Source organism: Camelus dromedarius, chromosome X, assembly GCF_036321535.1.
Source record: "Camelus dromedarius isolate mCamDro1 chromosome X, mCamDro1.pat, whole genome shotgun sequence".
Lineage (NCBI taxonomy): Eukaryota > Metazoa > Chordata > Mammalia > Artiodactyla > Camelidae > Camelus > Camelus dromedarius.
This window is the reverse complement of record NC_087472.1, coordinates 73,668,235-73,685,596: the sequence shown is the minus strand read 5'-3', so window position 1 is coordinate 73,685,596 and position 17,362 is coordinate 73,668,235. Positions and strand designations below refer to the sequence as shown.

Sequence of the window (17,362 nt, the reverse complement as noted above, 5' to 3'; positions counted from 1 at the left end):
AGAGTGAGGGCTGAGAGGAGGACAGTGTGTGTGCCACGACGGGACAAGCGCTTTCATAGGCCTGGGGTGGGTGGGAGGACAATGACCAGGGGATTGGTACGGGCCCTGCACGTGGGGGTGCTGGGCAACGGGCGACAGGACCAGGACGTCACCGTTCCGTTCCCTTAGCCAACAGTTCAGTCAGGGTGCAAGACGAAACCTCCAGGGGAACCGGGCAGGGAGACTGGCACGGACCTCACTCGGCTCCCGCGCGCAGGCCCAGAACCCGCCCATCGGAGCGTAGCCCCGCCCCCTGAGCCTGCGTCTCCGGGGCGCCCGGACTTCCTGCCGCTGTTGCTATGGTTCCGGGGGCGGGAATAGAGAAAGCTGGCGTGTTGGGGACGGTTTTTCAGGGCCATTTTGGCCCCTTCCGGTCCGTCTCCGGACCTCACCGTTATCCCACCTTACTTCTTTGGCCAATATCGCCAGGGCCACTTGGCCCTGTATTAGTGTATTCTCTGGTCCTAGATATAAACGTAAGGCCCCAATTACCGACATGCTATTGCAATTAGGAGCACAGTCACTGGACAGCAAGCAGTGTGTACAAATGGAGTCTGATCTGACTGCAGTGGCCTTTTTCTTACCAAGTCCAGCTAATATTTCTGAAGTTTCTTTGGCTCATATATTTGAAAAAAAAAAATAGCCCGTATTTTCTTCCAAAAAAAAAAAAAAGTTCTCTTTTAACTACACTGTGCACAAATTATCTGAATTAATTTGTACTGACAACTTGTTTACCATAAAGACATCATTTGATTGGACATGCAGCTCTTCTGTTAAGTTTTCCTCCTGTAGGGCTTCCTGGAGGGTCTTGGGCCAGGGCTCAAGAGAACTTCCCTTCCAGTTCTACGTCTACCAGCCTTACTTAGCTTACTCTGAGTCACTTTGCTTCTTTGGGCCTGCTGTTTCCTCAGTGTTTAGAAAGTCAGGCTAAGTTAGTGGGTGGTACAGGGAAGGAGGTACAGGAGAGGGTGTGGTGAAAGAGCCTGTGTTATCAATACAGTAACTCCTCTTTTTTCCCTCATTTATTGATTTTTTGTTGTTGTTAAGAAAAGAGTTTCTTTAACAAAGAGTTTGAAATCACTACTTTATACTCAGAGATAGGAGGAAGATTGGAGAGAAGTGGAATTATAAAAATGAGTAGACTCAGCCATCCTTAGGGGTATCATGAACTTACAAGTACTCTCTAAGGAGATGGCTTGGAAGAATGACTGCTTAACTATAGGGTGACAGCAAGAAGTGTATTGTCAAGTGCTGTAATCTGATTACTTACTGAGAGGGGACTTGGGCTGAAGATGTAATCTTACCAACCATTAACAATATTTTTGAGGGGCCATATTTCAAGTTAGTAATCAGTCACAGTCTCATGATGACTATCTAGTGCAGTAAGCATTATGTCATAATGGCCACAGTGACTGGCTAACAGCACACCTGGAAACTCTTTGCAGCATTTATTTGAACCTATACCACTTTCACAAGAACGTTAACAGGAAAGAGGCACTGGCAGCCATACCTGTCTTAAGTGTTATCATATGGAAGGGCTTAAAAATCACTTAAGCTGGAATTATAATTTCAGGGAATGAAGACAATGAACGTAATTAGGTAGATTTTGAGAACGTAGCTGTTAAATTCTTCCTGTTCTTATTTTATTCCCAAGAGTCATTTAAAATTAAGAAGCTAATGGTTCAAAATGAAATTTAGAGCTTGACTTTTCTTAGAGTTCCTGTTTTATATCTTCCCTCTTGGTGCCTGGTGATGTACTCTTCTGACTTTAAATCAACGGAGTAGCAGATGATGACTTGTATTTTCTCAGACAAGATTTCAAATCTATATCTATATCTATATCATCTATATCTATATCTATATCATGTTGCCACTGGCTTGCAATTTAAGTGTCCAAAAGGTCGACTGTTGGATGATATTCTCTCCTCTCTCTTGTGGTTTATTTTCAGGAAACGAAAAAGGAATGACAGCAAAGAGGACAACCACTATTCTCCCCAGTCCAAAAGGAGCAGGAGAAACCCTGTGTTTCAGGAGTCTCAGGATGCAGAGGTAGGAATATGATCGGATAGCCCACGTCTATTTCAAACATTCCTGAACTTAACTTATCCAATTTGTGTCCTGCACTTCAAAGAAGTGCTTCATTCCAAGAAACCTTCATAAAAGTGTTCTTGCTTGATTGCAGTGGCTTTTGATCTGGAGCCCTTAGCCATGGTGTGTAGTATCTCACAGATGATGGAGGGGAAGCACAGGAAAGACTTGGCTAAAACATAATCAAGAAGAGCTACGTCTTAGACTTTCCTCCTGTCATAGGAGCAGGGAATAATAATCTTACCCCCTCCCTTATTTTTAGATGGAAAATAAGTTTTCAGATATATAATGGTGTGTTACTGGCTAGAAGGAGATTCTTGATTTCTAGCTGGGAAATGTGAAAATGAAATTAAGGCTAGGGGAGTCTGGTGATTTGCAAAGCTTTAATGGTGCTTGAATGGAAGAACCTGAATTTTAATAACTTGTGGTCATTAGCATGATATTGTTTTAACTGAGATATCGTTTACTAGGAGAGCATTAAAGGAACCTTGTTAAGTCCTTCTGGATGAATCCTGTTAGTTAATGAGTAAGTAGTGCTCACTTGTCCCTTTTGTGAACAAGAGGCGAAATGATTATCAGTCTGTGTCCTCTTCCTGGAACCTGTACGCAGGTGGTGATAGTCCCAGATCCTGGGAAGCTATTTGGATGGGTAAATTTTAGCTAGATACAACTCATATAACTTGCTCTCTTTGATGCTGGCCTTTTTTGTTGAATATCTTGCCTGTATAGGAGTATTGCTCTTTTTTTTTTTTCCAACCTTACAGCTTTACAAATGACACCACCACTTTTCCTGTAAATCTGTCCCCTCGTACATAAGTATAAGCCTCCTAGAAAGGGCAAACACAAGGACACTAATGTTTTTTGTCTGTCCTAGTTACCAAGACCATTCCTTTTTAGTTTTCAGATTACCAAGTAGTAGCAAGAAATCGAGAGTGAAAAAAATGTGTAGATCTGTCTTTTTTTCTTCCCTACCTGAATTGGAAAAGATTTGATATCCTAATGCTAGGAATTCCAAGGGAGCAGCAGAAGGAAGATGAATGAGAGAACAATAGAACCGGGGGCCCCCGCCTATGTTTAAAATTAGAATTCTATACATCCACGCCCCCCCCCCCCTTTTTTTTTTAACTGGTGGGAGCTGTCTCTTTGTCAGGTCTTGTTTAAATGTCAATTCATATGACACGTGGAACATTTGGCATAATTTTTGAAAAATGTTTTCACTTAGGTTGTTTGTACATTTGGGTCATTCTCATCGAATTTAATTATACACATTCTGAGACACAGAACTGCTTTGGGAGATCTTATTTCAGATGAAACTGTCATTGAACAAAATAATGGTTGTTAGTATGTTTTTATAACCTATGGCAAAATGGTAACTTCTGAAATTAACCTCTACTTAAAAGATACATTCAAAACGCAGGGACCACCCTTTCCAAAGATGGCCTAATCTGTTACATGCATTTTATGAAACCTTGTTCATGTTGTATATACCAAGAAATCTCAAGCAGTTTTATATTGTAACTGAATGTTAAAATTGAAGTTGTTTTAAGGAATTAAAGCTACACACACACACACACACACACACACACACATGTTTTTCTATAGATGTTTTGTTTGTTCAAATCCCATTTACTGAGTTGAAACGAGGTGAAGTTGTTTAAATTGTTTTGTACTTATATAGATTCTATGATAAGTATAATTTTTGAGTTGGAAAGGAACTTAAAACTCAATATCTAGTCCAAGTTCATTTTATGAGGGAAACTGAGCTACAGAAAGTATAAATTTTGTATCCCATTGACACAGAGAAGTTAACACATGAGTACCATCGCTTTACTAATTTGGAAAGTGGTTGTAATTCAGCAGCCAAATTGATTTGGTATCTTATGGTTCATAAAGTTCTGCAGTATCTCATTGGTGTGAGTGAGCATGAACTTTTCATTGTTGGTATGTTGCAACTTTGGAAGCACGTACTTTTAAGTGCTTGGATGGACTTGGTTAGGATCATCTGATTTGCTGAATCTAGTTTCTGCAGCTGCCTTAGAATAAACATCATATTATGATGGCAAGTATGGAATATGCAGTACAGTTGAAAAACGTTTTTGTTCTTGGGGTTCACATAAATGAAAAGCTCTGAGGCATGGAGGGATGGAATTGAGAGGGAAGCTAGGGCTTAAAGGAAAATAAAATACTGGCTTAATCTGCTTTTACAATTAAGGAGAATTACATAATTCTGTGTTGTAAATATACACATGTATTCCTGTTCTCTTTTGATGAAGATGCTCTGTAATTAATATTCCTCCTTGTCTCTTCAGATTCAGTTTATCCACTGGTTCTTTCATTTGCCCGCTAAGGTGCTCTTTCCTGTTCCTAACTCATTTTGGGCCTACCTTACTTTTCTGTGGAGATGATTGATCTCTTCTCCCCTTTACCTCCCAGCTGTAATCTGCTTTCACTGCCTGTTACTTCTTATTCCCTTCATGCAACTACTCACTAAAAGTTGGTTCCTCAAACCCCACCTACTACTCTTCTCTAACGTGCCAGGAGTGGCCTAAGATCTTGCTAAATTGTTCAGCAGCTATTTATGGAGCACCTGCTACTTGCCAAGCATTGTCCTGGGTGGTTGGGGTCAACATAGCTGCCTCTGTCATTTCCTCAGTGACTCCTCCTAGCCTACTTTTGATGTGTATCAAGTGTATCCCTTCCTTCACATTTCCTCCATCCTCGTTCAGGCCTGCTTTGCCTCTTGCTTGATGTATTGCAAAATTTCCTAGGTGGTCTCTGTACTCTCATTCTCTTTCTACTCTGTTCATCCCTAGAATCCTCTTCCTAAATGTATATCTGAGCATATCTCTTGGTCTCAAGTACCTGTTCCGACAGACTTCTCAGCATGACATTCAAGGTTCTTGATAACCTAGCCCTTTCTTCTCTTGCGTATTTTATCTCCCACAAACTCCTCCCTGGGAAGCCCCAGTCACATCATATTACTAGCCATGTCTCCTCGAAATCTCCTCTTCACCCTGCTTGTGCTCTTATTGTTCCCCCCATGTGTCACATCCGTCTTATTAATATTCTCCCCATCCTCCAAGGCCCAGTTCAGATGCCATTCATTTCAAGGAGTCTCTCCTGTTTCCCCAGCCAGTATTCGTTGCTACATCCCTGCCATTGCAGTAGCTTGACGCTGTCATCCTCAAAGAGTTCTTCTTGATTGGGCTCAGGAATTAGCCGTTGTTCGAGTCCCCAAGTATCCCCGGCAAAGTACCTGGTTGTACATAGTAGGCACACAGGTATTTGTTTGGATAGTGGTTGGGCATCAGAACCACCTGTGCCTACATGAGGTAGCCTCTCAAAGATGAGGCCCTGGCATGTGCACGTGAATAAAATAAATAAAAAGCCCCACGGGCAGGGGGTGGTTCTGATGCTCATCCCCAAATATAAGGTGTTATGGAAAAATCTCTGCTGGACTCAATTGAAGGAAGCTTCTTTGGTTACAGAGGTAACAGGCAGATTTCATTGCGACCCAAACTAATCTAAAATCCTGCCTTTTCACACAGACCTAGACCCCAGGACTTTTATGTGACACTTTTGTGAATATCATCATTAAGTGAGAAACCCTTGGTCAGGGTCTTTATAAATGTAATTTTGTTTTGCGATGTACTTGCATTTACAAGGGTTTTGGTTTTGCAGCACATAGGCCTGTTCTCATTTGCCTTGCACAGATCTCAGCACTAAGCTTCTACTGAATGGTCGGAGGAAAAAGAATGAGCTTTGTAACTGAAAAATAGGGTAAGCACTCTGATGAGAAGTTTCTTTGAGGAATCGGGGAGATAGTGAAAAGGATTTATGTTTTATGGGTCTTTCTCAATCTTGAAATATTTAAAATCTCATTTCTCTTCCGGTAAAAGAATTTGCTCTCTTTCTAAAATCAAATGAAATAAGGAAAATGATTCTGTGCTAAGGTAGCAGTTTTGAGTGTCAAAACCGTACACTATCAAGGAGAAACCTTTTCATCCCAAGCACTCTGGCAGTAATAGAATTCATTAAGCGAGAGATATGTCACATGAAGTACATTCGAAAGGGTAAGATGTGACAAGGCCCAGGGTTGTATAATATAGGCCATGTTTATTAGATAATGAGCACCATTGGCATAGAAAATGCTAGTGGGATGTGACATGATGTTTGAGGTGTTCTTTAGCAGTGTAAAGGAAATCTCATTTATGGCATCACAGTTCATCTTAACTCTTTGTTTTGAAGTCAAAAGTAACTGAATCGAAAAGCAGGAGATTTCCCTTGGTTTTGTAGTAGCAGTCCCTAGGCCACTTACTTGCAAATAAAATAAATGTTTTTCACAAAATAAATACATTTGTTGTGGATGCTTTAGAAAGTGAAAATATATTTGAAAAACTAAAAAACAAAGATTAAAAAAGGATCTAAAGTCTCAAATTATATACACACACACACACACACACACACACACATATGTATATGTAAAACATGACATCGAATCAAATGATGCCAAGGATATTCACCCATATCAGTACAGATACAACTATATCATCATTGTTAATGGCTGACAAAATTGCATTGTATGAATGGATGCACTATAATTTAACTGCTTTCCTGTTTGGGGGCATGCTTCTGATTTTCAGCTATTAACAACAATGCTGATATTATAAACAATGTCACAGTGAACATTGGTACTTATGTCCCTATACAAGTGAGTTTTAAAATATTTTAAATGAACTAGAAATTGGAGGCAGATCTATTTTGTTCTTAACAATTATTCTGCATAAATCTCTTCTAGCTTGTTAATTTTAATGTACTATTTCATAGCCTAGCGCCACCTAGTGTTACAGTATACTGTAAAATGGATATGTTGTCATTTGAGATGAAATTTGATTCACCAGAAAGTAATTACAGTTCTTGCTTTGTTTTTCAGACAGTACCTGTAATGATAAATAATAAGGAAGACCAACTAAGAGGAACCAAAGTGTGTGTGGTGGGTGTCTTATCCAATGTAAAACCTATTTATTTTTGAATATTCATAACTGCACTATTTTATGCCAGTGGAGGTTTCAGATTTTTACCCTTAGGCTAGGAAAATCATCTTTTTGGAATTTTTTCGAATAGACCTTTACATTAAGTCCTGAAGTCAATTTCACTGCTGTTGGTGATAACCATCATATCTGGTTCCATTGGCTCATCCTAACTCTTTCTCGGACAGTTCTTTTAATGTGTGTTTCTAACTGCATAAAGATGGACATAAGTTGTCTATTAGGACCTGTGGGCAGTGAGGTGTATGACCTATGTTGAAAAGCTCCAAAAGAGCAATGGGCCATGACCATTCTTGGTTTAAGTCTCATTAAGGTTACCTTTGGTAAAGCTTGCATATAAGAAATGCAATACCAAAATTGTTAAGTATTGTAGTTCAAATGTGGTTCCTTCTCATTACCTTCTCCTTTGAGAATCCTAACATTGGAAGGGAGGAAATTCTTGACGATGATTGTTTTCAGGAATCCCTAGTAGTTTCTCTAATATGATAATGACTCTGAGTCATGTTAGTTCAATTAAAAAAAAATTCTTAGGTGCAGACACCCACACATACACCCCCATATCTAATCCGTATATGTAGAGCAACGATAAGTACTAGTCTTAAAAATGCCAATAATTAACATGTAACTTTTACAAAAAGTATGTCGAGTGCCTTTCAGGATCTGTGTGTAGCCTTGTGTTAATATAGGAGGACCACATATGCCTACTATCAGGGGATATGTACAGAATCATCAGAGGTCTGTATATGTGTGTGCATATATGTATATAAGGATGCATAACTGTATGTATGTACCAATTTATTTCTTTTATTTTAGCTTGTGCCCAGAATCGATCTTATTCTTTATGGACGTACATTTACTGCATTCTGTAGCATTGATTGATGCTTTCCCTTGGAGGGTGAGAACTTGATAAGTGCAACACACAGGGACAAAGGATTTGTGAAGGGATTTGAACTCAGAAGGCCTGTGTTTGAATCCCCACTCTGTCACTTCCTGGCTATGTGACGCCGGGCAAGTCAGTGGATCTCAGTTTCCTCCTCTGTAAAATGGTGGCTATTAATCCCAGCTGAATTCTGGGGCGGTTGTGCTGTGAGCACAGATTGAAATACTTTAAGTGGCTGTAGTTTTCTAATCCCTTAAGGCTTTGATGCTGCTGTTCTCCAAGATGAATAGGAAAAATAGTGTAATAGCATAATACTCATTCTCTTCCTGTTTTTATCCTCCCAGTCGTCAAGCAATGATAGTGACAGGAGCAGCAGCAGCGTTAATATCCCAGAGAGAGTAACTGGACCAGAAAGTGGCTTAAACCAGGTGGTTGCTGACCCCAACATGAGTACCCCTCAGTCCTTATATGAGGAGTACGCACTATACCAAGGTCCTTACTCCCACATTAACCGGATCTTAAAGGAGGCACACTTCAACAGCCTGCGGCAGCGAGGACAGTGTCCAACATGATGAACTAGGAGCTCCTCATTCCAACCTAAAATTTGTTTATAAAGGCAATTGCACACAAAACAAAGACGTCTGTTGACTTTTCAGTCTGTCTTTTAAATAACAGGTTGATGGACAGTTGTTTTAACTTGGGTTTTTGCTGCACTTTTGCTATTTCAAAGGGGACCTGGAAGCACTTTTATAGAATTCTTTTCAGGTTGGATGTCAAATTTATGAGGAAACCTCACATGCAGGTTGAATCCATAGAATGTCCAATTCAGATTGCTTTACAAATCTGTCAGTTAGAAACCCTAGTCAATTGTCCTTTTAAAATGACAGATCTTCAGTCGAAAAAATGTAATAGGCTAGTAAAGAGTGTGAAATTTTCACGAAGAAAAAAAATTACTGTTCCAAAGCAGAAATAGCTGGATTCAGTCTTGTAGTGAACTGAACTGCCACACTGCCTCTCAGAAGGTAGATGTCTTATTGAAATTACTCTCAACTTGCAAGGGGACAGTTAGACCCAATTTAGACTGTATAAGTGAAATCTCCCCTCTAGTAACTGTCTCCACTCTTTGTGTTTCTAGAAAGAATATTCCTAAGGCTCTTGTGTACTCAGATACCTTCTGTATCATTAATCCTCCAGAGTGTGCATTTCAGAGTTAGTAGAAAGCGTTGCACAATTCTGTCAGACAAGAGGTACATAACAGCTTTCTGTCTTGAAAACAAACCTGTTTAATTATTAGTAGTTTATGTGATCTCATTTACAATTCCACCTGTTATGTCTAGAGCTAAAGCTGATAATGTGTAAGCTACCTCACTCAATGTCTAAAGTTACAAGAATTGTTAAACTGGTTTGGACAACCCTCTACTTGCTGTTTCAAAGACCCCTTTATGAAGACTAGGGGGCCAGCAAATGTCATTGAAACTGCAAAGGTTGGTGCGGCTTACAGACAGTGGCAAGGCACCATTGAAGAAATAGGCAGTAGTAGTGTTTAGTTAGCCAGAGATGGATATGTTCCCATGTTCTTTGGTTATCCTAGAGAGCTAATCACATTGACCACTGGTTACAAGGATGTGCCTGCTTCTTCAGCAATGCTTCTTCAGCAATGCACTGTGTCAACAAGGAACTAGGATGTATCCAGTTTTGTGCCCTGCAGAATGCCAGAGGTAGATTGAAAGGAAAGTGCCCTCTGGTCTAATAAGAACCTCTTGCATGTTCACACCATTCTCTACACTCTAAACTTGGAAGCCCACACAGCAGAAACAAGCAGACATGAGAATTAAAGGTAGCTCTAGAGAGAGGTCTTTGCCATTTGTCAAGATTTGGAAAAGACATAAAATAACAGATTGAGTAAAAGAAGAATGAGATTTGATGAAGTCACAGAGTTAATATTTGAAAAGGAAAACTGTTCTAGGAAAAGTAGAACACACACACACACACACACACACACACACACACACACACCTCTCCTTTCCATGGTTGTTTCCTTTAGTATGGATAGGATTTTAAGGTCTGATATAAGTAATGGGGTTTTAGTGTTACTGGGGAAAAAGTCACAGCACCATTGGCCTCAAACTGGTGGGGCAGGCATGGGTCCATTTATTTCTCAGTTACACAGTTTGTGTAAGAGTATTTTTTTCTGTGACTACTGTCCCCAAAGTTAAAAAGCCAGGTATTTAACAAGAAGCATTTTGACTTTTTTGGCTATCATTTTCACTGTAACAAAAAGCAAACAACCAAATACTAAAGGAGACAGCCTGTTGGAACTCTCAAACCACAGGTACACACATGATTAAGAAACAAGATTATACTGTATAGCACAGGGAAATATATACAAGATCTTGTGGTAGCTCACAGTGAAAAAAAAAGAGGGATGATGAATATATGTATGTTCATGTATAATTGAAAAATTGTACTCTACACTGGAATTTGACACAACGTTGTAAAATGACTGTAACTCAGTAAAAAAATGTTAAAAAAAAAAAAAAAGAGAGAGAGGAAGGAAAAAAAATACCCAGGAAGAATTCTGCAGGCTGAAATACGTGGCATGGAATGAAAATAGAGCATATATTAAAAGTGCATTGTTTTACATGCTGCTGTCCAAGTTTCCCAACCCCATTTGCTGAAGAGACTGTCTTTATTCCATTGTAAATTCTTGCCTCCTTTGCGAAGATGAGTTGACCAAAAGTTTGTGGGTTCATTTCCGGGCGCTCTATTCTGTTCCATTGGTCTATATGTCTGTTTTGGTACCAATACCATGCTGTCTTGATGACTGTAGCTCTATAGCATTGTCTGAAGTCTGGGAGAGTTATTCCTCCAGCCTCTTTCTTTCTCTTCAGTAATGCTTTGGCAATTCTAAGTCTTTGATGGTTCCATATAAATTTTATTATGATTTGTTCTAGTTCTGTGAAATATGTCCTGGGTAATTGGATAGGGATTGCATTAAATCTGTAGATTGCCTTGGGCAGTGTGACCATTTTAACAATATTGATTCTTCCAATCCAAGAGCATGGAATATCTTTCCATTTTTTAAAGTCTTCTTTAATTTCCTTCATCAATGGTTTATAGTTTTCCGTGTATAATTCTTTCACCTCCTTGGTTAGATTTATTCCCAGGTATTTTATTACTTTGGGTGCTATTTTAAAGGGGATTGTTTCTTTACTTTCTTCTTCTGTTGATTTATCGTTAGTGTAAAGAAATGCAACTGATCTTTGAACGTTAATCTTGTAACCTGCTACCATGCTGAATTCTTCAATCAGCTCTAGTAGCTTTTGTGTGGACCTTTTAGGGTTTTCTATATATAGGAACATGTCGTCAGCATATAATGACACTTCTACCTCTTCTTTTCCAATTTGGATCCCTTTTATTTCTTTCTCTTGCCTGACTGCTGTGGCTAGGACTTCCAGGACTATGTTGAATAGGAGTGGTGATAGTGGGCACCCTTGTCTTGTCCCAGATTTTAGTGGGAAGCTTTTGAGTTTTTCACCGTTGAGTACTATGCTGGCTGTAGGTTTGTCATATATAGCTGTTATTATGAAGCTAGAACACTCCCTTACACCATATACAAAAATCAACTCAAAATGGATTAAAGACTTAAACATAAGAGAAGATACAAGAAACCTCCTAGAGGAAAACATAGGCAAAACATTATCTGACATACATTTCAAAAATTTTCTCCTAGAAGAAATAAAAGCAAGAATAAACAAATGGGACCCAATGAAACTTACAAGCTTCTGCACAGCAAAGGAAACCAGAAGTAAAACAAGAAGAAAACCTACGGAATGGGAGAAAATTTTTGCAAGTGAAACCGACAAAGGCTTGATCTCCAGAATATATAAGCAGCTCATACGACTCAATAAGAAAGAAAATAAACAACCCAATCCAAAAGTGGGCAGAAGACCTAAACAAGCAATTCTCCAAAGAAGACATACAAATGATCAAAAAGCACATGAAAAAATGCTCAATATCACTAATTATCAGAGAAATGCAAATCAAAACTACAATGAGGTATCACCTCACACCAGTCAGAATGGCCGTCATTCAAAAATCCACAAATGACAAATGCTGGAGAGGCTGTGGAGAAAGGGGAACCCTCCTACACTGCTGGTGGGAATGCAGTTTGGTGCAGCCACTGTGGAAGACAGTGTGGAGATTCCTCAAAAGACTAGGAATAGACTTACCATATGACCCAGGAATCCCACTCCTGGGCTTGTATCCAGAAGGAAATCTACTTCAGGATGACACCTGCACCCCAATGTTCATAGCAGCACTATTTACAATAGCCAAAACATGGAAACAGCCTAAATGTCCATCAACAGGTGACTGGATAAAGAAGTGGTGGTATATTTATACAATGGAATACTACTCAGCCATAAAAACCGACAACATGCTGCCATTTGCAGCAACATGGATGCTCCTGGAGAATGTCATTCTAAGTGAAGTAAGCCAGAAAGAGAATGAAAAATACCATATGAGATCGCTCATATGTGGAATCTAGAAAACAGAAACAAAAACAAACAAACAAACAAAAACAAAGCGTAAATACAGGACAGAAATAGACTCACAGACAGAGAATACAGACTTGTGGTTACCAGGGGGGTGGAGGGTGGGAAGGGAAAGACTGGGATTTCAAAATTGTAGAATAGATAAACAAGATTACACTGTATAGCACAGGGAAATATACACAAAATGTTATGATAACTCACAGAGAAAAAAATGTGACAATGAGTGTGTATATGTCCATGAACGACTGAAAAATTGTGCTGAACACTGGAATTTGACACAACATTGTAAAATGATTATAAATCAATAAAAAATGTTAAACAAAACAAAACAAAACAAAAACTAAAAGTGCAGTGCCACTGAAAAATCTGAGAAGGCAAATTTCCTTTCAGTTCCTGCCCATTTAATGATATGAGAGACGAAGCTATCACTGTGACAAAACATTGGTATTTTTTCATGGTAAGTAAAATCTTGGTATAACAGTTGCCAGTGTAAACCTATTTTTTCTAGTAAATGCAACATGTAACCTCTACCCTGTCTTCTTCAGGTTATCTAAACCTTGGCAAACTAAAATATATTTTCATTATGAGGTTACTTGATAGTGTCAGAGAATGAGTGGAACTGAGCAGAACCCTGTAAGGCCCCCCAAGTCCAAAAGCCCCTTTAGGTCCCTGCCTCTTGTTTGTAGAAAAGCTGAAGTCCCCCAGGCCTCCCAGAGTCACAAAAGAGCAGACTTGAGCAGTTAATGATTAGGACAATAGAGTCACAGATATGAGGCATATTCCTGAGCTTTTTACAGGTACTATAACTGCCACCAGAGAGAAAAAGCCAACTGCATGATAATCAGACTGTAGCCATGACATAAGCTTCTCCATCTTGAGCATTACCAAATCTATGGCTAGTACAATTCCCAAAAACTGGCCTTAAGAAAATGAGATTGGCACCACTGCTCATAATAATCTATATCTTTGTGGGCATCAGAATCATTGTAGCTTGTTCTGCCCATATGTGTAAGCATGTAACTAAAATTGTCAGCAAAGAGATGCTACAGACCCATGTCGACATCTTCCACTCTAAGAATACAACACCGTATGTCAGCATGAAGAAGTTACAGAAGGTGGGCCTTCCTCCCCACCCCAATTCCCATAGAAATGGAAAAAAAAATGTCTGACAAGTGGGGATTTGTACACAGCATGTTGCCACTTCCTGTTTGTCTATTTCTGTTCCCCTTAAACCTTAATCATAAAAATGAGATCTCTAGGTCACATATACCCTAACTTCTGATTTTTGCTTTACTGAGGGTTCACAATGCCTTACCTAACCTGTGGATTCCTTTCCTGGATTAAAAGGACTAAGAATGAAGAATTAAGTAGTAACTAAAGTGATTAAAGAATGAATGACTCTCTACCGCTAGCTACCCCTTAGTAAATTTGCAGACAGACCACGGAGGGCAAGGTAGCATCCAATTGCAGGCAGACCATGTGGGCATGATAGCTTCAAAAGGAAGATCAGGAAAAGTCAACAGGTCTGCTTGCAATGGAAAAATAATGAAAAATCTAACCTCCTACTTTAATGATTAACTGAGATTGTTTTCCCTTTTCCCTTTAAAAACTGTCAAGGCTGAGCAGAATATTCAGAATTGGTCTCAGGACACGTGTCCACCTTCTCCCGTGACTTCCAGCTGTCTGATTAATGCAACTTTCCTTCCTACAAACATTTGCCTCTTGATATTGGCTTTTGAGCAGTGAGTAGTCAAACCTGAGTTTGGTTACATGAGCACGTTTTAAAACACTGGTTAGCTGAAGCTAGTAAGTTCTTGCGTGTGTGTGTGTGTGTGTGTGTGTGTATTCCTGCTTTTAAAGCAATGTTAATACATCTTGTCATTCAGTGATCAGTCAAAGATTTAAAGGGGAGCTGACTGAGTCATTTGGTGGAAGACGGAGGACAATGAACAGGGGTGAGCCTGTTGCTGTTTGTGCTGGCCTGGTTTTTTGTGGGGGCACTTCTAGTGTTTGACCGAGCCTTTTGAGTGCTTGTTATGCTCAGTAGAAGGGGGTGAAAACTCCATGATAGGGTGAAGGAATATGAATAACATGAACAGGAAGTTTCAGGGTCCAGCCAACATGTCCTTTAATTCATTTACATGAACTGACTGCACGCCAGTGGTAGTATATTATTGCAGCTTTTGGGAGGGAAATATACTGCTCCAGACAGTGAACTGGTTCATTGAACCAGTCATCAATACAAACAGAACATGGGAGAGAAGAAACCGAGCAAACTAAAATGCTCATCACGGTATTGCCCAAGTCACAGAGCTTACTGTTTTGAGGCTCACTGGACCAGAGGACTCCTTGCATTTGGAAGTGTCTGCATCAGGAGAACAATGTGGAGCATGAGGCTATGACAATTGGAGTTCTGTTTGCTTTACTGACTTTCACAGCTGTGCCCTAGATTGTCAGAGCAAAGTTGAGGTGGTGCACATCACTAAGTAGTAATGAGTGCGTTGCCTTATTCTGCATAATTGGAAATGCACCTGCTTTCTGAACTTAATTCTCTGTCCCCACTGATTATGAGGAGTGTCTTGTTCTATGGGTGTAATAAACATCTTCATACTCTGCACAGGGTAGAGATTAATGTCTCAGAAGCAAAGGCTTTGAAAAATCATATGAATGGTTTAAGTACTTAACAAAAGTTCAGTTTTTGTCCTTTGGTCTTAGAATAAAACCCAAAACTTAACATCAGGGAGGGAACCCAGCCCTTCAAAACTAGATATCTCTGCTATGAAGGGGAAGAAATTTCAACGAATATGAGGAGAAAGAAGAAGAGATGTCTGTGGAGTTTATCCAAAATTAGGAGAATGAAGAAGAGGAGCCAGGTTAAGTCAGGAGGTGAGATTGAACCCTCTCTTAGAAATGTCACTAAAGAAATAGGAATATAAAGTGAGAATAGAATGATTCATAGAAGGTGAGGTAGGAATGGAGCCTGGGGAGTGAGAAGCTGCCCTTAAATGAGAACCCACTGTGTGCCACACACAATGTGGTTTCCTCACTATAATCCTGAGGTAGGTGTGGTGTGGATTCTCCACTTCACAAGCAAGGAGAGGGAGGCTGGCAGCAAGTTATCCACATGACACCATCTGACCCTGAAGAAACTGAGAGGGGCTAATGATTTGCTAAAAGGCACATAGTGGGTAAGCAAAAGGGTCAGGGTTGAGTCATCGGCCAAGAGGGTGGAGTAGAAGGACGCTGGTAGCTCACCCTCTCCCACGAATACACCGAAACTCACATCCACAGACACACCCAGCCAGCCAGAGCACCTGCTGAACTCCGACAGAACATCACCCTCTTCAAAAGACAAAGACGCCACAAATCTGGTAGGAGAAAAGGGAAAAAGAAGGAAGAAAAAGCAAAACAGTGCAGGACTGGCCGCACAGGGAGGGAGCGGCAAAGGGGGAATAGCACTCTTTTGCTGGGTCTCCCCCTCTCCAACGGAGAGGTCAGCAGGATGGAGGGGGAACCTCTGAAGCTCAGATCTGTATGGAGCACCCCTTGACCGAAAGAACTAAGGTAAATGGGCACAGAGGGTCTCCACAACCCCTAGCCCTAGAGGCAAAGTGACAGTGGGGGATGGGACAGGCTGCACAGAGGCAACCCCTGGGGACTGCAGGGTGCTGCTGCTGCACGCCGTGGATGAGTGGGTACACAGGGCAAAACAACCTGAGCCCTCCATAAAACAACACGGCTGATGTGCCCTGGGGGGGAAGTGTGCCATAACCCCTATCTCTGAAAACCCACTGAATCAGTTTTCGGGAGAAGAGAGGCGGGGCTCAGCCACAGCCCCCATATCTTCCGGTGCTTAGCACCCAGGCGGGGTCGGGGTTGAAACCTGAATCCATACCTAAGGGCTTAGCAGCCTCAAAGGTGAGATGGAGGCTTGTTTACAGCCCCAGGCAGATAGGATCATTCTGCCCTGGTACCTCTGAGAACTCTCGCCTCCAAAACGAACGAACAAGGAACTCAGTTCTGGCACGGAGCAGGGGCAAGGTGGTTCCAGCGTCTTCCCCGAGCTCGCCTACAGATTGGGCAGCTGCACAGAACAGGGGAGCGACTGGCGCCAGGAGAGGGCAGGTGGCCACCCGCCTTCCCGGCAGGAGCACAGCACCTGACCTTGGTGCTGGGAAAAGGCGCGACCTGCCCCCCTATCTTGCCCAAGAGCAGCATCTGACGGAGACATCGGGAGTGGGAGTGGCCCGCCACCTACCATGCTGTTGGGAGGGGGCGAGACCTGCTCGCCTACCCTGTGGGATCGTGGCGTCGGAAGGGGGCGTGACCCACCTGCCCACTGAGTAAGAGCACAGCACCTGACCGCAGCGTTGGGAGGGCATGTGATCTGCTTGCCGACCTGCACAGGGAGCAGCACAGACCAGGGGCGCCAACAGACGGCCTCTGGAAGCAGCGAGCTGAGTTCAGCAGCAGGGCGAGGACAGAAAGACCTCTCGATAAAATCATGAAGAGCGCAAGGTCTCCACGAGAACACATTCCCATTTTTTTTTCGTTTTTTTTTTAATCTGCTATATTTCCTATTACCTTTTTAAATTGTAATTTTTAAACAATCGTATATGTCTCCAGTTTTAATCCCTTTAAATTTTTTCTTTTAAAATATTTTTATTATTATATATTTTTAAGATCCACCTCATTTCATTTTTATTTCTCTTGGTTTTGATCTCCTGTTATTGATTATACTCAGGTTTCAA

General features: G+C 40.9%; 1 long non-coding RNA gene across 1 annotated transcript; it reads left to right on the top strand.

Moving 5' to 3' along the window:
- The first annotated feature begins 395 nt into the window (after window positions 1-395).
- Window positions 396-8,675, top strand: LOC135320238 (uncharacterized). The gene is made up of 4 exons (XR_010379490.1): window positions 396-515; window positions 1,989-2,088; window positions 7,061-7,120; window positions 8,400-8,675. It is a non-coding gene; the product is annotated as an uncharacterized LOC135320238 (long non-coding RNA).
- The last annotated feature ends 8,687 nt before the right edge of the window (window positions 8,676-17,362 follow it).